The 24969-nt window shown below is 33.2% G+C and overlaps 2 non-coding genes across 2 annotated transcripts; one reads left to right on the top strand and one right to left on the bottom strand.

The window, feature by feature from the left end:
- Nucleotides 1–8270: 8270 nt before the first annotated feature.
- Nucleotides 8271–8343, top strand: TRNAM-CAU (transfer RNA methionine (anticodon CAU)). Its single transcript has one exon. It is a non-coding gene; the product is annotated as a tRNA-Met (tRNA).
- Nucleotides 8344–13961: 5618 nt separating this feature from the next.
- On the bottom strand, nt 13962–14034 carry TRNAF-GAA (transfer RNA phenylalanine (anticodon GAA)). Its single transcript has one exon. It is a non-coding gene; the product is annotated as a tRNA-Phe (tRNA).
- Nucleotides 14035–24969: the final 10935 nt, after the last annotated feature.

Below are 24969 nucleotides of genomic sequence, written 5' to 3'. Positions count from 1 at the left end.
TAGAAACCTAAATAAGATTTTTATAAAAAGAAACAAAACAACAGAGAGCAGACGTCTTGAGGCAAAATTTGAAATGCGCCAGTTTATTTGGTTATCTAATAAAATATTACGAGCTTTGACAAGTGCCCGGAGATGCCCCTTGCGGCCCGCTCCTACCGTCCCAGTTATGGCCCGTAAGCAATGGCCTTTAGGTAAATACATGGTAAGTAACTTGGAGAAAACGCCGGATTTTTATGTTTACTGGCTGAAGAAGGAATTTGGGTATAATATTTCCAGGCATAAGATTTTATGTCTCTTTCTTTTCTCTTTGAAGTAATATAAAGATCTTATAAAGTAAGAAAAACTTTCAAAATATTAAAGCATATTTATACAGTTTACAGGGCAGTCTTCAAAAAACATTCAAGTTATTATTATTAGTAAAAATTAAATACAAAGGCCAAATGTAAAAAAAATACAAAACCATCCTCTACTTCACTTTAGCACAAAACATATTTGCTCCTAAAAGCACTCATACGGTATAGAAACTATTGATCTAAAATTAGCTGATTAAAAATATTTATTTATTACAATTAATTTTATCTTTCTAAACCAACTAAAATTATATATTTGTAATGGATCTGCGTTTGTGTACTTAAATTCACTCTCACCTCATAAAAATGTACCTATAATTTCAATATAAATCTTTATTAATACAATATCCCCGCATGACCCGCGGAAAAAAGTAAAAAAGTTAACTTATTGCCGCAAATAATTTTGGGGCAGCAAAAGTGAGGGGATTTAAATTTAATTTTTGGACCGGAACGACGTGAAATATCCCCCGTGGCAACCCAACTTGAACTGGAATAACATCTTTAAAAGTCGAACGTGAAAAAGAAAATTAAAATTGGAACGCTAAAGGGACGTAATCACGAATATTTTTACGGCCAGTCCTATATTGTCACGGGAATGCTGAGTATAAATTTAATTATAATATTTGCTTTTATACCAGAAGACATATAAACGGTAAAAATAAAGATATGATAGCATAATGATGAATTTTAACCTCTCAAGCTCGGTATTCGGGGTTCAAATCACATTCATAATCTCTGATTTCTCGATATTACGTGAAGAAAAACAATTAGGTAAAAGTTCTCAAGGTTAATCAACGCAATAATAAGAATAGGTAAAGCATACATTAGGTGGCATTTTTTGAAAAACAACGAAAACCGTCAAAATTTGTAGTTAACATATACCCAATCAAATAGCAGCAACTATGAAACTTATCTATGAAATTATTATTTTTAATAAGATAAACAAAACATTAAAAGGTTTCCCCCGGCTGGGCGACTTGTACTTGGTAATTAACAGGGGCTCCTTAGGGATGGGCCCGGGTCCAGCTAACGCAATATATTATATTCCAGATGACACCGAGGGTCGGTGTTTTGAAGGATCATAATCACAACTCCGTATGTACGTGTGTGGAGGCACTTTTGAGAACGGCATGTATGTGAAAGTCTTTTATATGGAGCCTATGTATTTGAGCTATGTATGTTAGATATTGAACTCTTTAGGGTTCCGTACCCAAAGGGTAAAAACAGAACCCTATTACTAAGACTCCGTTGTCTGTCCGTCTGGCAATCTTTCCATCTGTCCGTCTGGCCGGTCGTTATCTATTTAACCGTAATAGGTAAACAGTTCAAATTTTCACAATGTATTTACATCTATGACTGCTATAGTAACAAATACTAAAAATAAAAAAATGAAAATTTTGGTCATACGGAACCCTCCATGTGCGAGTTCGACTTGCACTTGGCCAATTATTGTAAGATGGGAGTAGCAAACGCGCATGCAGATCACCTGATGGTAAGTGATAACTGCCTCGCATGAACATCTGTAACCAATTCTATAAAGAACAAGGTGAACCGGTACCTGATCACAGATGTGTTACCACTCCTGAGGACTAAGGAGGACTCTTATATAAGTCATCTGGTATTCACTTCCCATTCCCTTACAACCTTTCCTTTGAAGGTGTTAGAACCCTTTGTGGTTCCACTCCGGCGGCACCACCGCCACACCTATTTCTGTCTAATAACAGCAGTGTTAAACACTGCTGTGTTCCGTTTTGAAGGGTGTGGTAAGGGAGAAATACTTTTTCGAGGCATTCCAGCTTAGTCCTCAAGGGTAGCAGCGCATCTGTGGCCGACCTTAGGTAGGAATATTTAATCCTATCTGGGTTTGATTACAGATGTCCATGGGCGGCAGCAGTCACTTACCATCAGGTGGACTGCATGCTCGTCTGCTACTCATATATTATAAAAAAAATGCATTCAAAAGAACTTGAATTTGACATGTATTTAAGCTATCAAAGTATGCAAGATATTGTTATAGATTCTACTAATGTCCGTAAAACTAAACTACTAAGGCAATTTATGATACTAAGGCAATTTATGAAGGTAGGTCTAGTCGTTATATTTTTAACTAAGACTAATTAGATTTTGTACTGTTTGTTGCAAATCTATTTAAGTTTTTAATTTATTAAAGTTACTTAAATTCATTGATTGAATACGAGTTATTTTTGTTACTTGTGGTAATATTGTTACTACATACATTACATTAGAAATATGTGCATTAAATGCAGCAGGTATTTTTGATGATTCTCAATAAAACATTAAGGTCATTATGAAACCTCATTATTAATTTCACAGCTATCAAAACAAGCTATCTTAAAGCATCATATCAACGTACAGGCAATCTGTTCTTGATTTAATTTTCATAGTTTACTGCGAGCGAACTTTTTACGATGAACGATATAGCTTCCGTAGCTGTCGTAGCCCGTAGCGCGTCTACGGCATAGACTACGATTAATTCTTAAATGTTACATGAGGCGTAAACTCTTTGTAACGTCGTTGGAGGACATGAGATAGACAATATCTTTTATACTACTTGAGTTTCCCCTAACAACTTCATTTCTGTTATCCATTTCCCTGTATAGAATGATGTGTATGTTAGTTCTCTATATACGTTCTTCAAATTGTTTTAACATCACCTTAATCAACTCTCAAATTAGGACGACGAATAAATTACAAGAGTAGTTTACCATTGTGTGTATACAAAGTTGGTAAAAGAAGTTAATATTTGTAAATATAAAGGTAAATGTATTAAAGTCCGATACTATTTAAGAAACAAAAGGCAAGGAAAAAATATAATTATCCTTCCTCATGTAACATGACATTCAAAACAAAAATAAATAAATTACATGTTTGTAAATAATTTATTGTAGTTTTAAATGCATTACCGTTGTTAACAATCTCATGTATATTCATAAAAATAATTATTTTCATGAATTTAGAACTTTGCTAGTGATTGCTATATTGTGAAGAAGCAAACATACATGCAGTGTCCCCGATGAGGTGTGATATTTACCTCCCAACTCATAAATCTTGAAGTAGACTACATAGTTGTTACCTACATAAAAGGTAAGTTCTTAACATATAGCCCCATATACCAGTGTATACAGGCCACCAAAGTATTTGCTACTTAAATAAACAATAAGTTGCAAAGATTTTATGTTGGCACACAACATAAAGGGGTTGCAGTGACTTTTACGCCGTCCGGATTAGTCTGCTCGTGCAATAAACCGGACCGGATTACTTTTATATCTCGTAACAAATAATAGCACATAAAACTTGTGTGAAAAACACTAGCTACGGACACCATTGAGATGAACGGACGGTATGAACTGACCCCGTATCGTTAGCAAAAACATCGTGTTATTATTTTAACGAAATAAATGTAACTTAGCAACTGCTGCAAGAAAGTAAACGTGAGTAAGATTTGGTTTTAGAATTTTATAAAATATATTAGAATGTCCGCTAAGTCGGAAGCTGTAGTACGATGTGCGTCCGCGCCGGGTGACCGCCAGTCGACACGCGTACAGTCGATCCGTCACACGCACGGCCCTAATTTTTTTGTATTATATTTTAACTGTAATAAAATGATGACACCAAGAAATTGCTACTAAATTGATTTTGTTATTAAATGTGATTGAACACACACTTATTACTGCGAATCTACTTTTAAAATTATCTTCTTAAAGTTTTATCGTTTGCTCGTCCAATAATCTGAAATATTTAAAATATATAACACATTCCATTGTAGTAGCTGCAGGCCTGTTTGAGGTTCTTTTGCTGACGCTATCAAAATAATAGGTAATTCGGCTAAGCAAGAGGGGATAAAGCTGCTCTTATAAAAATGTCAGGACAAGATATAAGGGCTGTTTGCTGGATAGGTACCTAATATATTTTTGGTGTTCATATAATCCTTACTAATATTATAAATCCGAAAGTAACTCTGTCTGTCTGTCTGTCTGTCTGGTTGTCTTTTCTTCACGCCTAAACCACTGAACCGATTTTAATGAAATTTTGTACAAAGATAGTCTGAGACCCGAGAACGGACATAGGATAGTTTTTATCCCGGAAATCCCACGGGAACTAGGGATGGCGATCTATGATCGATTAATCGGAGAATCGATCTTTTGGACAAAAAAGTCGATTATTTTAATCGATATCCTTATTAATATTATAAATGTGGAAGTAACTCTGTCTGTCTGTCTCTTCTTCACGGCTAAACCACTGAACCGATTTGAATGGAATTTTGTACAAAGATAGTCTGAGACCCGAGAAAGGACATAGGGTAGTTTTTATCCCGGAAATCCCACGGGAACTACGGATGGGATGGCGATCTGAGATCGATTAATTGATCTTTTGAACCAAAAATCGATTATTTTAATCGATCTCCAGTAATGGATCGATTCAGTGAATCGATCTTTCAACCCAGAAGATCGAAATTCGATTTTTTCATAATTTATCTACAGTTACTTTACTTATCCATGTTAGTCGATCATCTATCTATTTATATAAAAATGAATATTTGTCTATATACATTTTATAAAATCGGAAACTATGCATTTGATCAAGTGATGATCTTTTGCAGTTGTTGTCCAAGAGCCCACGAAGGTTTGGGAGTTGGTTAGACCGACAGATGGCACCACTGTCATTCCAATGAAGGTACGAATTTTCTGTTTTATGTATGTCATATTATCTTTAAAATGCGGGCGAAGCCGCGGGTACCACTAGTAATAAAATATTTTATTACTATCACAATATAGTAGGTACCTCTTTATGATATAAAGTTTATCGATCTATAAATGTACATAGTTCAACATGAACAAAAACGTTATATGCCAAATCGTTTTTAAATAAATTTAATTTTCCTGCATTTCTTATTTAGTTTGTTAATCAAAAATATATATATAACAAAGTAAGGTGTGATGTACCACTAAGCCCATAATGATATCTTAGTTTTGCAATATTTTTGAAAGTTAATGGTGACCAAAAAAACCATTACTATGACGAATATTATATTTTCACAAAAATATTATTAAGACACGAATCCAATCACTGTCATGTACCCACGCATTCCGATATGTTTAAAGAGTCTTACCTGTACAAAACAATTATTAGCAGTATTTCTACCTAATAACAGCAGTGTTAGGCGCTGCTGTGTTCCGGTTTGAAGGGTATGGTAAGGGAGACAGACTTTTCCGAGGCGTTCCAGCTTAGTCCTCAGGGGTAGCGGCGCATCTGTGGCCGACTTAAGGTAGAAATATCGAATCCTATCTGGGGTTGATTACAGATGTCCATGGGCGGCAGTAGCCACTTATCAGGTGGACTGTATGCTCGTCTGCTACTCTTAAATTATAAAAAAAAGTCTATTTCTTTACCAACCACACGTCAAGTTAACACAAAGCAATGAAAAAACACCAACCGACAATACGAAACAACATGTCGTATAAGTTTACTTCCGCCGTGTGTTACTCACGGCAATCCAAAAGCCATTTTCTACCATAAATAAAACAGGTCTCCGGCGCCCCATACCTTTCAATTTCTACATAGACGTACCAACAATATTCCCGAGCCCATACTAAACAACTGTCATTTTATTTTATCACCAGGCTTTCCTGTAACTCTCTCGCTTGTGATAAATTTTAATGCGAAACGGAATATTGTCGCGAAGAGCTTTTTTGGTCTTAGAAAAGTACCTACGTACAGCATTTGTAATACAAGACCTCTGGTAACACATCAGTCATAGAAATTTTATGTTACTTCACGCTTTGTAGGAGTTTAAGCTTATTCATTCATCATCATCATCATCAACCCATTACTGTCCCACTGCTGGACACGGGTCTCCTCTCATAATGAGAAGGATTAGAAGCTTATTCAACTTCTTGTAAACATTAAACAATACCCAGATACATACCTAATACTTTTAGTAGGAATTACCTTAATTTTAAATGTAAGCAGTACCTAATCATGTAACAATATGATTTTATATGATTATTTATCCATCGTCAACCTATTGCTGACCTACTGTTAGTGCTTAGAACATAGTCCACCGTGCTACCTACTCGTAAGTTCGGATTGGTAGACTTCACACACCCTTGTGGAGGTTTCCTCGTAATGTTCTTCTTCATGTCATGTAATGAGTAATGAATCTCAAAATTGTCGTATTTTCGAAAAAATAATATATTATAATAATTTATTTAAATTAAATTCAAATCCTAGTCTTCACTTGCACAGTTTCTGGTGTTCTTACGTGACGGCAAATAGAAAAAAAAAACTACAAGTTACAAACGTTACTAAAAAGGCATACTCCCGTAATTATACCTAGCTACCTGAATTAAATATGTACTCAGAAACTCTTGAAAAATCTGAATTTATATACTTTTAACATTAAATACTTTATTGTCAGAGTTAAAAAACCTTAGGGAAATATAAAATTATGCAAGACTCCGTCCAAGCTTTGTGTAAGCGTAACCCATTGTAAAAGGGTCTTTTTAACAAACTCTTAGAACTTTTTAAAGTCAACCGTGTTTCAAATCTTGGATCGGTCTCTGGAGGTTGTACGTAAAAAATTAAAGGCACAAGTCGAAAAATAAGTTCGCTATGTCCCCTCTTGAGCAAAGTAAACATTTTACCTCAATTTTGTAAGGATCGAAATTAAAGCATAATAATGAAGAACGGTGAATGCTTAGGTGTGTTAACTATTATACGGTACGTAATTATCTTCGTTATTACCTTTGTACGTTTCTGTAATTCAGAAAATATAATCTTTAAACTAACAAAAAATATGTTGACTTTAATACTCGTAAGCAATGAGATTCATACATCGGTAAGTAGGTACGTAGTAAATGAAAGCCAAATAAGTGAGTAAATAATCAAACAAATCACGTGTCACATTCCCTTTACGTACAAATATTTTAAAAATCAATGGTATCATAATATGAACAAAACAAACTCCACGATTATGCAAGCTTCATCCGCGGTTAATTCGCGGTGTATAATTCATTAAATTTGGAAAGGCGCCGTAACTAGGTGTCTTGATAATTTAATCCTTACAGGATTGCCCAATTAAAATGTTGCCAACGACTTTTTAAATATTCACGGCGGACGAAGGGTTAAAACAAGTCTAAAAACGAGGTAAAACTCATCACTCCTGGGAGAATTTATTCGAAAATAATGACATTTTAGGTGCCGATTAGGAAACTTTGCTCGAAAAGTTTGGCAGGCGCTTCGCGCGGTTGAGGCTTTACAGTTTACGGATACTTTAACACATTTTGACAAATTAGCTATAGAAAGATGTAAAATAATTTAATATTAATATTGTTTGCATTATTCGATATAACAAAATATAAATTGCTATCAGTATCTTAATGTATGTTTAAATGATATCATAGTTTTAAATATACACATCTATATTCAAAAAATATTATAATAAAAGCGTGGTAATATCAGAATATATTTCCAAAAGAAAACCATAACACATAATAATATTGAATTATAGTATATGACCTCTTGTCTTAAATTAAAATTGGGACATTGTGGGGTTTTTAATTTAATTAAGGGCAGAAAATCCTTAATCTGCATGTTTTTCTATTGCGTGTATATTTCTAAGTTAATATTGGAAAGGACATAAATTAAAACAATTAAATGAATATTCATTTCAAATGTTAATTTAATTAATATAGTAGTTATATATATAGCTTTAATAAATACATTACTGAGTCATTATCAAAATAACTTTAAAGTATCTCGATTAAGTACTTTGCCCAGGAAGTATCGTGACATCTGACAATAAAAAAAGTGTATAAGTAATATTATGTTTAATAAATTATTATTATTATTCGTATAATGAATATGAATGTAATACAAAAATTTAAAATTTCAACATAGGCCTCGGTAGCGCAGTAGGCAGCGCGTAAGTCTCATAATCTTAAGGTCGTGAGTTCGATCCTCACCCGGGGCATACTTTTTGTTAATTTCTATTTATAATATTTTATTTGGTTATTTCTAATTTTTAATGTGGTTTTTGCTTGACAATTATAAAAAATACGTATAAAGTTTAATATTTATTAAATTAATATTAATACTTTTTGCAAACATGACTATTCAATAATATATATAAAAAAGATATTATATATTATATTAAGTATTTATAAATACTATAATTAAATTAATACGTAAATTGTACTTTTTTCAGTTTAAAAAACTTTCTTTACACATTGTTCCCCGTATTCAATCATTTCATTGCAACAATTTCATCCTTACAGCGACATCTGTAGGAAAAGTTAAAGTACTAAAATGTACTGTAGTTTTTAGTACGAGCTTGCAGATGGCGCTTGTGAAACCTATGTTTTAAACAACGCCATCTACAAAATAAATAATGAACTAGTTCTAACGATGACTAACTGCGGGCTTCCCGCTTTTATAGTTTACGCATATAGTGATAGATGGCGGTGTTTCCAACATATGTAATATTTTTAATTTATTCAGTGATACGGTGTAAATCCGGCTATTGAGATGACTTTATTGATGTAAGGAATTTATATAAAAACAAACCGCAAAATCGATAATTGATTATAGCTATTAACAATAATTTTTCTCGTAGGATATAACAAAGTCAGGTTGGCGCCACCAATATATTTATACATTTAAATTAGTTTTTATTATAAAATGAAATGTATATTTTAAATTAATTGATAACCGATATGTCCAAAGGGCTCACCATTCGGTTTTGACTTGAGGGTTTCCGGTTCAATCTCTGGCAAGTGAACAATGATAGGGAGACAGACATACTTTTCCGAGGCGTTCCAGCTTAGTCCTCAGGGTAGCGGCGCATCTGTGGCCGACCTCAGGTAGGATATGTAATCCTATCTGGGGTTCATTACATATGTCTATGGCAGTAGCCACTTACCATCAGGTGGACGGCATGCTCGTCTGTTACTCCTATATTATAAAAAAGGCATTTTGCTCGAGGTAGTGGGTCAGAAAAGGTCATATTTGACAGTTAGGGCCCGAACAACAAAACCATTCGCCAGTTTGATGGAGCATTGTTTCAAATTCCCTCACGCGCTGACCGACGCGGGTTAAGGCCATAGGCCACAGACGAACTAAGGAAACGGACCCCTAATCGTTTATGTTTTACGGTTCTATGTCAACGGATTCACAGGTACAATATGACAATGTAACATCTTCACAGAATAATCACGAGACTTTAGTACGTACCTATGTAGAAGTACAAAAAAATACTTAAAAACTTAATAAAAATCCAGAAATATATTGACAATTTGTTTTGTACTATAAAGTCTTATTTTTCTAGCATTCCTGTTAATTTTTTTGACATACATAAATTATCATAAAAATGTCTCCCTCTATTTTTAACAGATTGCTGAAATGCTGACAGATTACAGATATAAAATGAAAAGGCATATTGAAGCTTTTTTTCTCAGTAACACTGATATTTAATTAACGTATTATGTACTAGGAAGCGTACCTTACAATCGGAATCTATTTTGTTTGTTACTCAATGGATGTGGGATAAAGCTAGGGAGCAGCGACGGAAGGTGACATTTTACTATATATAAAAGTTATTAAATAATAGGCATAATATATAGAACAATATTAAAATAGTAAAAAAAATATTTTACAGGAAACCAAATTAATTGATTACTGGTGATTAGGGCTTCGGGATTCTTATATTTCTTGTATACCTATGCAAGCAGTCCATCCGATGATAAGTAGTCACTACCGGCGATTGACGTGTGTAACCAACTCTATGCATAAAACAGGAGGTTCACCTGAAGTCGATCACAGGTGCCTTGCCACTAATGAGGATTATTATTGTCGCCTCATTATTCAGTTAGCCGGCACTCAAAATTCTACATCTTTTGACCGGAACACAAGAACTGCTTCATACTAGAAATAGGCGTAGCGGCAGTACCTACCTTTTCGGTCAAATTATACTGCCTCTACCACCATTAGAAGTCCTTACCTACTAACTTTAGAAGTTTACGGCATAAATAGTGCGCTTGAAGGTGGTAGAACCCATTGTCATTTGTGGTTCGACTTCGATGGCACCACCGCCACACCTTATTCTGCCTAATAACAGTGTTAAGTTCTGCTGTGTTCTGATTTTAAAGGTGTGGTAGATGAGACATACTTATCCGAGGTGTTCCAGCGTAGTCCTCAGGGGTAGCGGCGCATCTGTGGCCGACCTAAGGTATATCTAATCCTAACTGCAGATGTCCATTACAGATGTCTATGGGCAGCAGTAGCCACTTACCATCAGATGGACTGCATGCTCGTCTGCTACTCCTATATTATAAAAAAAGAGCAGCATTTGGCAATCAAACTCTAGTTTTACTATATGAGTTATGTACATAACTAACTAAACATTACTTGTCGGGCCACCGTCTGTAATAATTACCTGTTTATAGCGGGCAATATTGTAATAATTACACAAATCGATTATGGAAATAACAGTGTAAATACATTTGAGTGGCACGTACGGTTATCACGCCCGAGTAATTAACTTTGAAAAGCAAGTAAATTGTAGTAAAGCCACGATATAAAATGTGATTAAATTAATGATGTGAATTATTTTTATCTAATGATACGCGTAATTTAAAACTGCAATGGAATAAGGATTTCTATTAGTTGTAAGATATTTTTAAGGATCTCAGTTTGTTTTGTAAATAATAATAATTATTATAAAACTTATGCCATGAAGCACCGAACGTCATAGTGTTGTCTTTTTTTTTAATTTATAAAAGATATATAATAATCAAATTAAAAATTATTTTAAAAATTATGTATTTATATGCGCACATAGCTATCTAATGTACAGCCATAACATAAACATTACTTATTAAAAAATATATTAAATAATAATATTAATCATAACTTTTATTTCAACACATATTTATGTCTAAACAAGTCCTTGTATTTTTTCGTATTATATCAACGATTTTGCGGTATCACTTTATCATAACAATAAAAGAAATAAAAAGGCTACCACTCTTTATCGCTCATCTTTTAAAACGCCAGTTCATTAATCAGATACACCCTTAACGACAATGGGCGGTGTTTTTCAAATAAATCAAGATTTTAATACGCATCCACAATAATACATCTGTTTAAGGTAAGAGCCTTAAGGAGAAGTCGTTCTTTAAGAAGTTAAATCACATTTAAAATCACAAATGTTACGTTTTTGCTGGATATAGCTACTGCTTTATCTTTTTTCAACATTTTTAAATCTATGAAAGAGTATTATTTAAACGGAACAAAAAGTAGACATCTAAAAATTTAAATTAAATAAGTAAATACATAGAATAATAGAAAAGTAAAAAAGGTAAATGAATGTAGGTATGTATTTCATTTCATAATTGCATCAAAAATAATATTAATGAGACGAGAAAGCCACATAGTTGTAAACTATTGCTTTTTTAAGGCCAACTGCCTATTCAAGTATCTACATTTATTTATTATCTATGTTGAAACAGCCTATATTTGAATTAATGATTAATTTGTCAAATAACGTCACTATCTGGTGGCGCCTCTAGCGGTAGAAATTTGTAAATGTCTACAGCACAAAAGTTAACACCCCTAAATTCAGAATACTATTGTGGTGGATTAATACTTCATAAATGTAAAATTATAAAGAAACAGCTATTAAAAAATATACCTTTTAACTTGCGTAATATTTTTGTTTTACTTTTCTCCAGTTCTAAAAATCTGATGGCTTATATCTAAGTATGGTGTGTTAGGAGCCTTACCATGAGGGCTGACATGCATTTCCTGAAGGTCTTGATCTCGACCTACTTATTGAAGTATGTGAGTGATTTTATTGGATTTATTATGCGAAGAGCTAAGCACTTGTAATTTTATTTCCATATATTGTATATTCCATTTGATTACCGTCGTAAATGTCTCGTGTTTTATTTGTAAAATATAAAGAGTATAATAAAATATAAAGAGTATAATACTTTTAATAATTAAAATAAGATTTGATATCTTTTTTTATCTAATTTTATTTCATTCAAGCGCAACATTTTTATCTTTGGTTAACGCTAAAAGAAATATACACATTATTTTTCAAATTAAACGCAGACATACAGAAAAAATAAAATATTCGTTTATTTATTGCATCAAATCAATAGATAATTAAGCGTTTTTAAATAGTTTTAAAGATTACTCGTTAATTAAAATTACATCACATTATAAATAAAATGTAGCTACCCCTTAACAAAGCACAGTGACCGTGCACCCTTAAAATTGCCCAATTATACCCCTTTAAAAGGGCGCCGCCCTAAAATGCTATTAAGCGTAGATTTATATCTGCTCATTAGCCCATTGATTAGCAACGGATGCCGTGTCATATCGAATCACATACGACTTAGTTTAACTGGTTAAGGAAACAGTACGAAAACACTTATTACCTACCCACTAAATTGCTTCATGGTTAGCCAATAGGCAATATTTTGATAAATTTAATAAAATTTATGAAAATATTTCATTACCAGTTACGAAGCTATTGCTTGACTTTTTACATGTTATCTTCATTCATAAAACTTAAAACATTTTAATTTCAAATTAATTATATGTCACCTTTTTCTTCATCATTAGTGTTTTGCGTGTTATTTTATTACAATACGCAGCGTAATAGAAATGCAAAGATATTTAACTATACAAGCGCCTAATTGGACATTATTTTTATGATACCAGTAAAAAATAACAAAACATGAACCGATATCTGCGGAAGTCACTAAACTTTATTATTATCCATTTCCACTATCTTTTATCAATAACCTATTGCCCATGATTAATCTATTAATAATTAATATTAATAATCTATTAATAATTACCCGCAGATTTATATCTGGTCATTAGCCTATTAAAAAGCAATGAATATCCTGCTATAAGAAATAAATCTACCTACTTAATATGATAACTAGAGAATTATTATAAAAATAAAAATTCCGATTGCTTAAAAACAGTTTAAGTTATTTTCACATTTTAAAAGAATCCAACATCATCTCATATGTTAAAATCTATAAAGCCATTTGGGCTACAGGTAATGCCAAAAATTGAGACATACATACATATATTCGCTCGAAAAACTTTAGAAACATACAATATTAGTTAAAATCATTAAAAAAAAAGAAACATACAGGTAATAAACTTTTATATTTTGTACTATAATAATATTCTCCATCGAAACGAAACTTTGAAGAAATATTCACAAGTTGTCGGTAGTCTAGGGGCGCCATCACCTCCAAGTTTCATAATAATAGGGCTGACCCTCAATTGGTTACTATCATTTAAAGTAGTGAATATACGTCTATCAAACTTTATCTTACTATCAATCTTAAACTATTTTGACTACCACTGTTGATAGCCAAGAGTATTCAAATTTTCAACTTTAGTAAACGAAAAAATGTTAAGATTCATTAGCATTAACTCCCATTACAATGAAGTACAGAAATAAAAAATCATTAAAGAAAAAATCTAAATTACAATTGAAATAAGTATAATTTTACAAAAAACTAAGTATTAAGTTAATAAACAAAATATTAATTAATCGTATGCCGAAACCCGGGATTGAACCGGGGACCTTTAGATCTTCAGTCTAACGCTCTCCCAACTGAGCTATTTCGGCTGATATAGTACTGTACAAAATTATCAAAAGTATCGTAAGTGATATAAATATTACTTTATTTTTATATTTTGGACAAAGATAAACTTTTGTTGTATTTTTAATAATTTGTACATATATCATAACAATTTCCTTATCAGCTATTGTTTTAATCGGAATAAAATTCACATATATTTTGTTATACCTATACACAAAAATTATTTTAAAAATATAGGCATTGAGAAAATTCACCACTAAGAAAATAAATTTTACCCTTCACACTTTGTAACAACAAAGTCAACAGCTTCTGTGTTTCGCACATTTTAGTTTCAATAGTGTGGTACCAGGCGTATAAGGCATTTTAACATAGTCCTGAGTCGTAGCGTCTTTGTGACTTATATCAGGCAGCAGAGGTTCATTATAGATATCCATGAGCTGCAGTGACCACTTACCACCAGATAAACTATATGCTCATTCGGTATTTAAATCATATAAAAAATCGTAGAAATTCCTTTCAATGTTGAAGAATGACTGGTCACTACCCTCAGCGGTCAATTTGGGATAAAGAGAACCGCAGGTAGCATCATTAATTGACTATTAAACACGTATCGGCACAAAAAGGCATAAACTGAGAACAATGAATTTTATAATGCTTGATAACTCAATTTCGGGGGCTGTCTTGAGAACAAGGAAAAATGTAGAGTCGAAATTTTGAGAAATAAATTTATATCAGTAATTTGCATCGCGCGCGGTGCTAGTGGGACTAAAATAAGATTGTTTTTAGAGTTATTGTAGCGAAAGTATTGTATTAACGTTTTTGCAGTGGCGGTGCAATTATTTGTAAAAGTCGTAAGCAAAGTAATGTCCTAAGACGATATTGACTAGGAAATAGCAAATGGTAAAATAATTTTTATAAGCTGTAATAACGTAAGATTGATTAAAATTAATATAGACTACACTTATACATTACATATCTTAAGCAACCAGTTTTATTACTTTTAATTTAAATTAAAAATATAATTTATAATGAAAACCTCTCCACTATATCTTGTTTGAAACAAATTCATCATCGGCGGCCTCGTTTGTGAAAAATTAAAAATGAATAACTATATTGATCGGCACATTTATAAATGAATTTCATTAAAGATTATATATTGGGTATAAGTCACTAAATTTCTTAATCAAGTTAAATATCAAAGATTTAGTGTTAAATAAAGAGGAAAATAGTTTTATAAATTATGCTTAAAGTATAATACTATCATTTGTGTTTACTACCACTTGAGCGATAGTTGCTACCATAGACTTAGAATTTTTTCGCTACGATAGCTTGCTACCATCTTATTGTCTCTTAACCTTTTTTTTTATTTACGAGGGGGAAACCTTCAAAAGGTACCCGACGACGTGGGAGCGACGCCGGGTTATGTGGAATTTTTACCGCACTAAAACCCCCCCGGTGGCCGTCCTCAACGCTTGTTGGAGAACTCCGGGATCTCCGAGGGAACACAACCGGAGTCCTCCAAGCGCGATGCCCCGATCGGGCTCTGCCCTGGGGGAGTACTTTTGGCCCCTCCCACACCATCTGGTATTTACGACGGTATGCGACCACACATACCGCCGTCCTTCCCGGGGTAGCATAGTGGACGGTTCGAGCTCCCACTCTTGCCGCCTGCAACCCCGGAAGCCCCCTTTTAGTCGCCTTTTACGACAGGCAGGGAATACCGTAGCCGTATTCTAGTCCCGGAACTACAGGTACACCGCGCCGGGGGGCGCTATCTACGCCTTCGGCGTCTCCTTCGCCGCACGGGATCGGCGCGCTCCCTGGCCCGTTCGGCTTCCTCTTTAGCTAGCATAACGTGGTCGCAGAACGCGACCACGCTATCCCACGCTTCGCCCTATCCCACGCTTCGCCGAGCGGTACATACCTACATATCCATCCTACCTACCGAAAAATCTATCAATACCCGATTGCCCACGCATACTATACGCAAAGCTTACAAATTATGGCCGAGCATATTTTGACAGTTGCGTTAACCACTCAAATCGCTAAAGCTATCGCTAGTTACTCAAGACAGCTAAAAGGCGGTCATCCTTACACGTATGTCCAGCAATAATGAAGATAATGACATTAATTTTGTCCATGGAACGTTTTTCTTTTTTTTCCGTGGAACGTAGACTAACTATAAAACATTATCATAGGTATGTTTAAATTTAAATATAAATATTGGAAAAGTGCAAGTGTTTACTTAAAAAGGCGGAAAGCTTTCGCACGAGCTTTTGCTTCAAAGTAACGTTCTTTCGACCTTGACATTAGAATTCTAATACCGCAGTGCTGAGTTAAAGCCTGAAGTATATTTTAATTACGAGTAACTGCGCAAAAATATTGCGATTAAAATTGGAAAAATAAAGAACTTTATATTAGAACCCTTTTGAAACTGTATTTCAACTCTGGAGATACTAATGTCATATCTATTTCTGTCTTATAACAGCAATGTTAAGCACTGCTGTGTTTTCGTTTAAAAGATTTGGTAAGGGGGGGCATACTTATTCGAGGTATTCCAATTTAGTCCTCAGGGATAGCGGGACATCTGAAGCCGACCTCAAGTAGGATTCTAAGCTTATCTGGGATTAAATACAGATGTCCATTGATATTAACTACTTATCATAATGTGGACCGAAGGCTCGTTTTCTGGTCCTATATTATAATAAAAACTACTAGCACATTACAAGCACTTCACTTACGTTACGAACACATCCACATATTAAATGGTATGCGTTTAAACGCTGTGAAACTCACACTTTTGTGTAATGAATCAAACAACTAAATACATTGTAATTACAGATCTTCCGATCTTCTTCATTGAAAGCGATATCAATTTAACTTCGCGGGAACTCTGCTATTATACTCGTTCGCTCGTAATTTATTTCGTTATAGTGCGGATTCGATAAATGGGAATCGATACGAATGATTACGGATAGTTTCAGCCCAGGTTTTCTTGGCACTTTTATTACTACACTTATGGCACTTATTACGCATTATTACTAATTTTACGATAATAGGTGTTTCTGTTATCGCTAAATTATAACCTACTTGTTTCTTAAATATAAAGCTAAAATAATATATAATTTTTGTAGTGCAGTAGTTAGTTATTAGGGAAATAAATTGCTTTTTTTTTCAAATCTTAAATGGTAACAATATGTGCAATTGTGCATGTATTTGATTCGGTATGTACATGTACACGTATATTAATGAATGTATGTGCGTCAGTGTATATTAGTGAATACCTTCCATTTGGTCTTTGTTGTTGTTGTTGTTTTTTTTTTTTGTTTTTTTTTTATACGCCTAATCCTTCTCATTATGAGAGGAGACCCGTGCCCAGCAGTGGGACAGTAATGGGTTGTTGATGATGATGATGATGTTGTTTTTTATACAGTCATCCTGACGCTAAGGGCGCTTGTCCTGTCGAGAACACAGTTCTGCTGGATACTTTGGTAACCTACGAAAGAAACGTGGTGTCACGCTGGTCACCCCATACATATCTTAAAACATAAATGGCCTCTCGAAAATGCTCTATTCCTGAAGAAGACTTCATTAATAAACTATTTAACAAAGAAATAATTAAGTAATCCAATTAATGTTTAATAATTTCGATAACCCGTGCCGTCACGCTTGACATTATATACCTACTTAGTTAATGAAATAGCTTCAAGTACTTACTTATGTTTAGACTACATAAGATAACTGATGATTTCATAAAAATACAGTACATAATTCGTTGATCCGTGAATTGCGATAAAATATATTAAAACAAAGTATATTAAAAATTAAAACAAGTTTACAAACTAATCATGATTATATTTTACCATAATCAAAAAGTATAAAAGATTTACCAAGCCCAGTGGTATATAAATTGACCAAGCTATTATAAGTTCACGAGCTTTTGCCCGCGGCTTCTCTCGCGTTACGAAGTAATATTTACATCCCCTATTTTATTCCCTTGGAGGTAGAATTGATCAAAATCCTTTCTTAGCGGATGCCTACGTCATAACATCTACCTGCATGCCAAATTTCAGCCCGATCCGTCGAGTGGTTTGGGCTGTGTGTTGATAGATCACTATGTCAGTCAGTCACCTTTGAATTATATATATTTAGAGTAAGAAACAAGGTAAGTACATAATTAATATATCGCAAGAGGATCAAAAATAAAAAGGAAATAAAAATACAAATAAAATTCATAAAATCTAGTGTTAAATACATATCCATACATGTATTTTTTAAATAAAATCAATGAAAAAAAAAGGCTTAAAAGTGGATGAAAATATTAAACATAAGTAATAATATCCGGTGTAAATAGTTATAACTGATTTTAATCGCATTTTTTATATACAAATAACAGCGACGACCTATCGGATCATATTTTACGCGAGTCAACATACTATAAAAGTTAGTAGTTTATCAAATATTTCGCTATCTAAGGAATTTATAAATTGAAAGTCATTTAGATACCCTACATGTCATTAGTCCATTAACATCCCATTGCTGGGAACGGGAATCTGTCATTAAAGGGTTTAGACCAAAATACTTGATTGTCTTGATATCGCACTAAAACCGGGGGGGTTTTAGTGCGGTATCAATCCCACATAACCCTGTGTCGCTCCCACGGCACCGGGTACCTTTTTGAAGGTTCCTCCTCGTAAACAAAAAAAAGGTTTTCATAAGTGCGTAATAATATTTTTATACTCACATGACATTAAAAAATAGTCAAAAATTTTGAACCCTGGACCTCTATTGAGTTTCAAACTGTATGCTATCCCTGTTTATAGTTCCATACGAAATATATTTTTCTATTTAATATGTGGAGTGGAGAAATTTGTGTTACTCCACTTATGCATGCCAATTATAACTTCAAGTGAAAATTGGAGGAAATATTAGGAGTTCTTAAGCCTCGTTAAAATCTTTGAGTACGTTTGCAGAGTTTAACGAGGTAGCTTACCAAACATAATATTGTGTAACTTGTTAAATAGGTTACGACCTTGGCTTAAATAAATATAGGAATCTGAAAGTGAACATACTTTATTCATAGCCTTTAATTTGCTTATTAACAATTGAAAATTGAAATTGAAAATTATTGCAAACTGTGCGGTAAACACCACAAACAAATTGATTGGTATTGTAAAAGTTTTTTTTTATAATATAGAAGTAGCAGACGAGCATGCAGTCACCTGATGGTAAGTGGCTACTGCCTCCCATGGACATCTGTAATCAATCCCAGATAGGATTAGATATTCCTACCTGAGGTCGGCCACAGATGCGCCGCTATCCCTGAGGACTAGGCTGGAACGCCTCGGAAAAGTATGTCTCCCTTACCACACCCTTCAAAACGGAACGGCAGTGCCTAACACTGCTGTTATTAGGTAGAAATAGGCGTGGCGGTGGTGCCGCTGGAGTCGAACCACGAAGGATTCTACCGTCTTCAAAAAATTAAAGTAAATTAAAAGGAATTATTCATTATTCAGATTTTTGTGCGTCGTACCCATTAAACTTTTGTGTGGATTTTATGCGACTCTTCAAAGATGGCGCCACTTGTATTTCTGAATTACGCTATTGAAGTTTTTATATATAAACTGAGACGATTTGGGCAGGGTCGCTCGCAAGGAATTAATAGCTGATCGAATTCATAAAAAAACCTCTATTTGAATCTTTGCATTTGTGTACCTATATATCTTTGTGTATCTAAAATACCAATGACACAGGGAATCATAGTGCTAAATGGTAGAAAGAATTTCATGATTGAAGAATTGTAAAGGCACCTGATTATTTGACTCATACTTAGTATTTACATTGCGAACCCTTCGCCGACTGAAGCCACATAAACAACGGACATGATACCTACACGGTTCCTATAACAATTTGTCGGTCGGTTTTTCCGAATAATGATTTTGAAGGATTATGATATTTGAGTCAGTGTTTAATTACAATCTCTTTTAATCCCCACTAGTAGCTATTTATTTTACTTTATCATCCCACTGCTGGGAATGGACATCTTAAAAAATATTAATAAGTTTATATTATCGTTTTTATGGTTTGAGCATTTCTGCTTTGAAGCAATGTAGCGGTCTTATATTCTGGTTTAAATGGTGAAGTAATGTTTCTATGAGGAATTTCTATGTTGAGTTTCAAATTAGTTTTTGGTAACCTGACCATAGCTTTACTGGCCTGACCTGACCAATTTAAACCTCATGTATTTGTCCTCACAATATTGCTTAGTAACCCAATTAAAACCCAATTTAGATATATTGATCCATACAAATTATAGTAATTTACATATAAATGTTGAAATGAAATATTTCCCATTTAAAGTTATAAATGAACTTTTAATAAACGTAAAGCAATAAAACACTCATGAGTCTTAATGATAACATGCAAACTTTACTTGTCTATAACCAGTTTTAAGACCATTAATTATAAACCATCTACTTTAACATGGAACTTTGTCGCTCTTAAAATTAGTCACGGTTTCATGAGGGAATGTAGGAAATAGAAATAATGGTTATTGAGACAAGGTACTGTTTTAGTTTTTAGATACTGTCGCGTGGGCGTGTCGGCGCCACTGCTCCGAAGAAGTTATATTGTATGCTAATTTCACACGATTTCGAATAATAATTAATACAGAAAATAATTTGGAAGCGGCTCCTATAAACGCGGACGGGTTTGCTCATAATGATTCTCTAATATTAATACCCTTTGAGGTCAATACACAATGGCATCCAATGCCGTTTACGATCCGGTAACGATTTATTGAATCAGGTATAGTTTATGTTGGATATTAATCCGAAGTCTTATGTGTTTTTGTTATTTGGGAAATTAGGGAAAAATAATTTATACAAGGTACTCGTATGACCTAACATAATGACCGCATAGTTTACCTACTGTAAGGTTCATTCTGCATCTAATTTATTACAAAGTTCTTTTAGCATTGGCGTAATATAAAAAGTATCCTATACTACAGGAAGAATTAGACAACACTATTCGAGAATAATGCTATTTTATTATTTCTTTATTTTCTCATTTTGATCTCAAAATGTGAATTTAGTTACATGATAAGAGTATTCGAACCTCAGTTCTTGTAAATGCTGTATAATATTATGCTAGGCAGGTATTTTTTTCTTTCTAAGCGCGCTTCCGTTAATCGGAACGAAACTGAATGTTAGTGGTATTAGACCCTAATCCCCTTTATTATGTACCGGTTCCCATCTGTCAAACTTGTAACTGGCCCTTTACAACAAAGTACCGTTGTATGGTAACATAATAATTTTTGAATCTGTTATAACACTTTCAATAAACAATATGTTAAGTCTAATGCAGATGAAGACCTATTTTTAAAACAAATTATCATAGATATCATAGGTCTCTAATGATTTTCAGGCGATTCCTATTACCCAAGATCGTGTAAAATTTGATTTCATGAATTAGTAAAATTTGATTTCATGAATTAGTAAAATTTGGTAAAAAAATGGAAATTTAAAATTCTAATATGATGGTGAATTTAATCAATTGTTTATAAATGGCAATGATCTGGCATTTTTAACGTAGACATTTTTGTTAAAAAATATTTCAAATAACAAATATCAGTTTATTTCTGTTAGTAACCTTGTTGCATTTGGAGAATAAGTTATAGAACCAAGTCCAAAGTTGTAGATAATTCAGTTTGAAGTGGGAAGTGTATGTACGAAATTTTTGTGTAACGAATAATTTGCCCAATAAATAGAGCGTGAAAAAGATTAGCACCCCTTTTTCAAGATGGCGGCCAAGGGACAAGAGTTGCGACCCCATGAACTTTATTAGGTTTTCACTAACCCAATCTTGACATCCAAAAAGTAAAATGGCGTCCTCTGATTTGCACGCTACGAAATTGTAACAATAGGATGGAGTAGCAATATTATCACAATGAATTACAGTCAAACTTTGCCGTTGGTCTAACTCTGGTCTATCAATTGATATTTTCTTCCATAATATATTTCTTTCATTTATGATAAAATAATCTTTATTTATAGTCAATACTCGTGTGTCGCGAACCGTTATAATCCCTTTGAGTCAATCGATATTCCGATACGTTTTAAATGATAAATTTATTAGGCAGAAAAATGTTATCGCATGCAGTATGCAGGAAGTGACGTAAGATAAAAAACTCAGTGTTTAAATTCATTCATAAATGCTTACCTGATAATTAATAAATAATATTCATTTTAATTGTATATTTATCCCTAAAATTGAACTCAATCAATAATAATTTATATAGTCCATTGATATGTTACATTTTTAAGCCTAACCTTGCGTTTTTTAGAGGACGCAATTTTATTTTTTGAAGTGTAGGGGGGGTCAGTGTTAAGCTAAAACCAAGTTTGTGGGGTCGCCACCCTTGTCCCACGGCCGCCATCTTGAAAATAGAGGTTGAAATGGTTTTTACGATATATCTCTTAAACTGTTTATCAGATAAAAAAAATATAAGCATACTTTGTTGCAAATTAAATTCTCTACAACTTTGGTCCTGTAACTTTTTGTCGTAGATCTATAAATAAAAAAGTTATAAGCGAAAATGTTAAGAAATTCGAGAAAAGAAATTATATTTTTCGATATAACTTTGTTTTTGATCATTTTACGAAAAAATGATATTAGACCATTTTTATAGCTCGTTTTTTGAGGAACAACTTTTTAAGCAACATTTTTTTATTTAGTCAATAGCTAAGGTTTTACAGCGCTCTGAAGTGAGTACCTACTATTTGTCAGCACTCTTAACTATACATATATTATACGTGTGTACTAATAATGTGTCATCAGTTATTTTTTAATTTTGTTATTATAATTTTTTAAATTATTAATTTGGCAATATTATAATAATTAATTATTGTCTCTTTTCCTCACCACCCACGAGGTAGAGTCTAGAGGCGCGTTTTTTTTTTACGTGGTATCCCCCCAATAGGCAAAATCCACGGTGATTTTCTAAATTAAAACTACTCCGTCCTCAGTCTTTTCGATGGACCAGGCTACGGCTCAGCAACTGATCGGCTTTCTGAAGCAAATACCAGTGGGAGAACTTATAAATTATATACGTAATTATTTTTAACAAGATAAAATAGTTATGCGGCGCATTTGTTAGCGCGTGCAAATAATATTGTTAAGTCAGAGACTAAGAAAATAATTTTGAAATTCCATATTAATTCCAGACAAATAACAAATATGACTTAAGTATAAGCATGCACGAGAATCGTTATTATCTTTGTTGATTAAGTTCGTCCGGTTATTAGCAGTATTTGATATCAATCAAGAATTCCTTTTCTATCTCTGATTGCACAGACCACTCGTTTCTTTTGTCGTCTGCACTTGAAACAGAAATTTTGTTAGTTTTCATGAGTATTTAATTAATAACATTTATATATAACTCATTCCTTGGCATACCTTGCAGCTCAAACGGATTGATGGATTTTAACGTAAATGAGCTGTAGTTAAATTCGTCAAAATTGTGGGAGTGACATAGTTTATATTTAAGCAGTAGGATTTTTTATAGTCGTTGATAGTTTTATCTCATAGATTAGTAAAGATTACTCGCTCCTAACAAGAAAATGTAACCTTTTGACAATTGCCACTGTCAATTATTTTCGTGTTTGAAAAGTATTAAAAAAATGTAGATTTTAGATCACTTACGAATGAAATCATATTTCATATTTTCTTCGATTTCATGTCTTAACTGCGCATGTCGGCATTATTCCGCGTAAATTACACATGACAGCCATTGAACGGCTGACAGAATTGTCAGCTGTTTAAGTCATTTAATGGCTTCCTTCATTTACAAGGGGGTGAGATATCTATACTTATCTATGGTTATTCTCTAGTTTTTTTTCATAGAAAAATAAAATAAACTAACCTCGTACAATTCTAGTTTAATTTTCAATAACTTATATGACTTTTGTTTGTATATAAGTAGATATAATTAAATTGTGTTATTATCAAGTTTATTATCACGTTCTTATCAATGATATGGCGCCATCTTGTGTTATTTATTGCCACGACTTCTCAGCTTTTATCATGTAATTTTTTAGAGTCAATTATCCTAATAAATGATGTTTTTGCTTTATCATTGTAATATAAACAATAACATTTTAATGGTGGTAAAACTTCTTCTAGGATACATACTACATAGTCTCCATCTTCATCGCAACACCGATTTCTGCCTTATAACTTTAGTTTTGTCCTTTATTTTATTTGTTTGCTTTTAATGGGTTACTAATGACAGTTTAACATAATCTTTGGTGAAAATAAGTCATCTGTGGTTGACTTCAGCTAACACTACAACCCTACAGGCGATTGGTTACAGATGCCCATAGGCCAAAGTAACCGCAAAATATGAGCTGGACAGTGAGCTCTATACTTGTCAGTCACATAACATTAAAATAGGTCGGGAATCGTTTCAGAAGTGGTATTAAATATTTGGTGCGACTATATCAAAGTGCTTTAAAACTAAGTTTAGTTGTTCTTTAACCATTACTTCCGACCTGTCACGACTTTAGTATCTCGTTATAATTTATGTTTGTACTAATTAATGCCTGTGTGACGCTAATAAAGTCATATAAAAACATAATAAATAATTAAAAGGTTAATAGAGACAGAGGAAATAAATAACGAACGTATCTTAAAAACCTAACACAGCCCAGGCACGATTATTTAGCCTGATTAATAGCTGTAACCCAAAAAGTTCCGATAACTTCCAATATATAAATCACACTGCCAAATTTGTAAATGGCGGTTGCTATATATTGTTTCAATAAGTTTGTTCCTTGCTAATTTACAACAATTTGGCAAACTTGTTTGTTTTATAACTTGTTTCAATAAAGTGTCCAATTCAAAATTCACATTTATATTTGCTTCTGGATAATCATTTACGAAATTTGAGCGAAAAATACACA

This window comes from Epargyreus clarus, unplaced genomic scaffold (genome assembly GCF_041222505.1).
Source record: "Epargyreus clarus isolate Ecla_fem2 unplaced genomic scaffold, WU_Ecla_fem_2.2 ptg000009l, whole genome shotgun sequence".
In the NCBI taxonomy this organism is placed as follows: Eukaryota; Metazoa; Arthropoda; class Insecta; order Lepidoptera; family Hesperiidae; genus Epargyreus; species Epargyreus clarus.
This window is presented reverse-complemented; position numbering and strand designations above follow the sequence as displayed.